We start from the raw sequence: 4,616 nt of genomic DNA on the forward strand, positions 1-4,616 counted from the left end.
CTGGCCCCCTCGTTGTCGGGCGGGGCGGGGCTGCCCTTCCACGTCCTGCAGGGAACTCTGGCCACCCGCATGGTCCAGGGCACGTCTTCGGCCCTTGAGGCGCCCACGGCCCTGTGCAGGAGACACGTGGGGGTGCAGGTGGGTCGAGGTCAGCACAGAGGCTCACGTCGGGGTGCATGTCACAGGGAGACTCCATCTGCCGGGGGTGTCAGGGCTGGTGTCCTTCTCCACTCTGTGGCCGCCCCTCACCGAAGGCTGGATAGGCAAGGGGAGCGACATTTGAGTGGGAGCATAAGGAAGAGGTAGAATTTGCTGGTTGAAAGCTGCTTTACAGGCGTAGGGAACACTGGCTGAGGGCAGGGGACACGTAAGCGATGATACGGCTTTCATCTGTGAGTGTCCACCGCGTGCCAGGCTCCATGAAAGTCCTTCACGTGCGTGATGCTGCTTCGTACCCACCACCACCCCGACGAGGCGTGGGCAGCTTCTTACTCGCCCCCGTTCTGCGGGGGGCCCGGGAGGAGCGGAACGGCGAAATTAGCCCCGTTCCCACAGCCCTGGCAAGGAGCAGGCTTAGGCCGCGCGGCCGGACAGGTGGGCAGAGTCAGACCCTGGGGGCGGGCCTCGCGTGCTGCACCTGAGTCTGGAACCTTCTCTGCACTCTGCGGAGAGCCATTGAAAGCCACGGGGGTCGGGTTGAAGATCCTTCTGGAAGTTGGGTGGAATGAGAGGGGGGCAGTGATAATAGGCAAGAAGGCCCAGGGACCAGGGAGCACCGGCCCAGGGAGGAATTGCGGGGCCCGAATGAGGACGCGGCCGGGCAGAGGGAGGCGTGTGGGGTCCGTGGGGCTGTGGGCTGTGAGGCGATGGGGAAAGCCGGGGACACTGAGTGGGGACCGCGGCCGGGATTCAGACCCAGGAAGACCAGCTGCAGACTCGTGTGCTTAAGCGTCACACTGGGTCCCCTCCCCTTAGTGTGGGAATAATCTGGGGGCTCTAGACTCCTAATTTAGGTTTTAGATGCATGGTCATTGTTGTTCTGTAGTAGTTACCTGTCTCACAGGAAGTGGGTTTGCCTTTTGCAGTGACATCCATGACCACGTTGCCCATAGCTGGTCAGTCCCCCTGCTTTTGTATCTTCGCGTCCACGGTCCCTCCCTGTCTTAGTTCATGTCTCAGTGCCAGCTGAGCCTCTAAATCAGGGGTCCCCAACCCCCAGGTGTGGACCGGTACCAGTTTGTGGCCTGTTAGAAGCCGGGTGGCACAGCCGGAGGTGAGCGGCAGGTGAGCCAGCGAAGCTTCCGCTGTATCTGCAGCCGCTCCCAGCGCCAGCATCACCTCCAGCTCGGCTCAGATCCTCGGGCATCGGAGTCTCCGAGGAGCGGCGGCCCCTGGCTCCATGGGGGCTGCGGATGCCGCTCTGACAGCTTCTTTCAAGGAGGGTGGGTGGTGCTGCATCTCACGTCTCCGCCAGCGTTGGACGGGTTCCTCCTGCTGCTCTTCCACGACTGCCCGGAGAGTCCTTGGGGCACGGGGTTGTCCCTCAGACCGTGGGGACACTGCTCCGTCAGCCCTGGCAGAGACTGTCGTGGAGAGGCCTGACGTCGGCCTCCACGCTGCTTTTCTCCCTCCGTGACTCATGCAGGTCGTTTCGAGTTTGACCCTTAGAGCTCAGGATGCTCGCTCGGCTGCGTCTGTCCGTTTCCGTTCATTTTAACTGGGGGCGGGGGGACCCCTCAGCCTGCAGACTCAGCCTTTCTTCGCTTCGGGGACGTTCGTTGGACTTTTCCAGGCGGCGGCGGCTTCTCAGCCCGCTCCGCTCACGCCTGAAGCTCCGTCCTGACTTGCGGGTCCGTTCTCCCTGCCACTTCGAGTTTTGCTCTAGTTTTTTTATCCTTTTCTTCTAAATTCTTGGAGAATTTCTCCATCCCAGTCCACTGTTCACAACTGCCATTTAAGTTTTTAAGAATTCGGCGTGGACGCTGTTTAATCTGACGTCGATCCCTGCCGAACTAAGGTGGTCCCATTTTCGTAAATATCGTGTTCTCTTGAGTCACCCCGAGTAGCTGAATTTAGAATTTCTTCTGGTTTTTTTCTTAATTGAAGAAAGTCTTTTTTCTTCAGTCTTTTTTCTCTGCTGCGATTCCTGACCTCGGTCTCTCTTTCACGGGCTCGTGATTTCCTCCACGTGGCTGACCTCAGAGGTCGCTGTGCGCTTGTCCCCTGGTGAGGGACGAGAGGGGTCCCGTCGTTTGCCACGTGGGTTCCAGTGAGACCTTTCTGACGGGGACAGAAGAGGAGGAACGTTTGGCTTTGCTGTCACCTGACAAGGGGTCACTTGTCCGTGCATGAGGGCCAGCAGTGGGGTGCGGAGATGTGTAAGGTCACCAGCGACCCAGCGCGATGGACTGGCACCCTGTCCCTCCCGGGAGGTGGGAGGTGGGAGGTGGAGATTTGCCGTCCCCAGTGTCCCCACGTCTGTGCTCATCTGAAGCCGCAGTGGCTCTCAGCTCTCAGGCCGGTCCTGCTGGGGGCCTTCCCCTTCACGGACGGGGAACTGGGTCTTACTCAGCAGTTCCCTCAGTCCCGTGTGGCCCACACACCCTACACGTCGACATTTTCTCCCAGCTGCCGGCCCGTTGGGGGCAACGCTCATGGTTTCTGGTCCCGACCCCCTCTCCTCCCGTGCCAGGCGCTCCTCGCCACCACGATGTGGGGACAGGTGCTTGTTACTCAGGTGGCCTCCATTTGCTGTCTCGAGCCAGAAGCGCCAGGTGTCCTTCCAAGCTCTGCTTCGCAAAGCGGGGGTCCATTCGTTCAGGGTCCCTGGCAGGAACCCTGAACGAAATGCAAAGTATCTGCAAGTCAGCTTTTCCCAGAATGCCTTCTGAAGTCGCCCGTCCCCAGGATGCTCTGTGGAGAAAGGGTTCCACGGCCAACCGCCGGGGACTGCTGCCTTCGGGACCCCCCCCAGAGAACCTTGGGGACCGCTGCCTTCGGGACCCCCCCCCGAGAACCGTGCTCCACATCTCACGTTATGTTCCCTGAGGCTTGCGATGACGAAACCTCTCTGTCTTTGTTGAAACTATGCTTCCCAAACGTGTTTGGCCAAACTTACTATTATTATCATTTCTTTTTTTTTTTTTTGCCTAAGACTTGTTAGTATTCCCTAGAGAAGACTCTGGAAGCGTGCTGTGAGCAAGTGGCCTAAATCGCTTGCAGGAAAAGGCAGTGGCCACCTCCTCCGCCCGGTCTGGCGGAGTGCAGAAATAGGTCTTATTGACACGTGCGGGATAAGTCCCGGGTCAGGCTCCTCCCAGCACGACCGGACAGTCTTCCAGCTTCCCACGAGCGTGTGCACAGGTCAGGAGTGAGGAGGCATGCCCGGCCAGCGCCGAGCGTCCTCCCAGACAGCAGTGTCCAGTTCTGCATCTGGGTGTTGTTCACGCTACTCGGGTTTATTTGGACCTGCCTGGGGAAGGGTGTTTCCTAAGAAAAGTCATTTAGCGGAGGGCAGGAGGGCTTGTGAGGCCGATCACGGAGTCCTTGGAATCTGCCGAAATGGGGGAATGGCCACGTTCTGATTAAAAATGACTTTGACAAACGTTGCGGGTCCTGCTGGAAGCGTTTCCTCCTGGCCCGGCCCAGCCTCGGTCACGTGCCCCTCCTCCGAGCAGCATGCTCATCCCTCGGTCCTGACAGTAACCAGAAGGCATCGCGATGCTCCGCGCCTGCGTCAGCTGCGAACTTGAGAGGGGGACCTGGCTCTCGGGCACTGCTGGTGCGCAGACTGTAGCAGAGTGTCGGGCGCACAGTAGGTGCTTGTCAAGTGCGTCATACTTGGGCGATCTCACGAATTAGGAGCTGTGCGTGCAGACCCACAGTGTCAGAGCTGAAGAGGCAGACGGCCAGGGGCACGGCCTCCCTTTGCAGGGTTCCGTTCCCAGGTGGAAGGAGCTCGACTGGGAACTGGTCAGTTCTGGGGCACGAGCGAGGGCCGATGCTGGCTCATCTCCACGGACGCGGGGCAGAGAGGAGCCGGTTGGAGGCGGGAGCAGGCGAAGGGAGCCGGGCACTGAGGGCCAGGCCCTGCCGAGTGCTGAGTCACTGGGGAGCTGCTGCCGCCAGCGGCTCTGACAGGAAGTTGGATGACAGCGTAGCCCCACAGCGGTGGGTGGCGGGCGGACTGCCGGACACAGCCCTGCCTTCTGCACAGGTGGGGTTTAGCTTCTAGAAACTGGAGACCGCGGAGAAGCCAGCCCATGGAGCACTTCGTTGCACCTCTGAACCTCGTAGAACTGAAGGCTGAAAATGGCAGTGACGTCCCGCAGCTGAGGCATGGAGGGGACCGGAGCATCACGGTTCTCTCGTTTCCCTTGGAAAAACGCCCGCAGCTTTCTGTGATGACGCCCCCTCCCCCATCAGAACGATAATGGGCCCGCGGCCCCCTCCTGTCTTCAGTCGGTGACACGGGCCGGAGGGAGGCCGTCATGCCCCCTCCTTCCTCCCGACGCCCCTCGGCAAACTGTTTACAGATTACGATTTACGGGAAATGAAGCTCTGCCTTCTGAGTCCAGGTTTATGCAGAAAACACTCACAGCTTTCCCTTTAGATGA

Source organism: Pteropus vampyrus, unplaced genomic scaffold (assembly GCF_000151845.1).
Source record: "Pteropus vampyrus isolate Shadow unplaced genomic scaffold, Pvam_2.0 Scaffold245, whole genome shotgun sequence".
Taxonomy (NCBI): domain Eukaryota; kingdom Metazoa; phylum Chordata; class Mammalia; order Chiroptera; family Pteropodidae; genus Pteropus; species Pteropus vampyrus.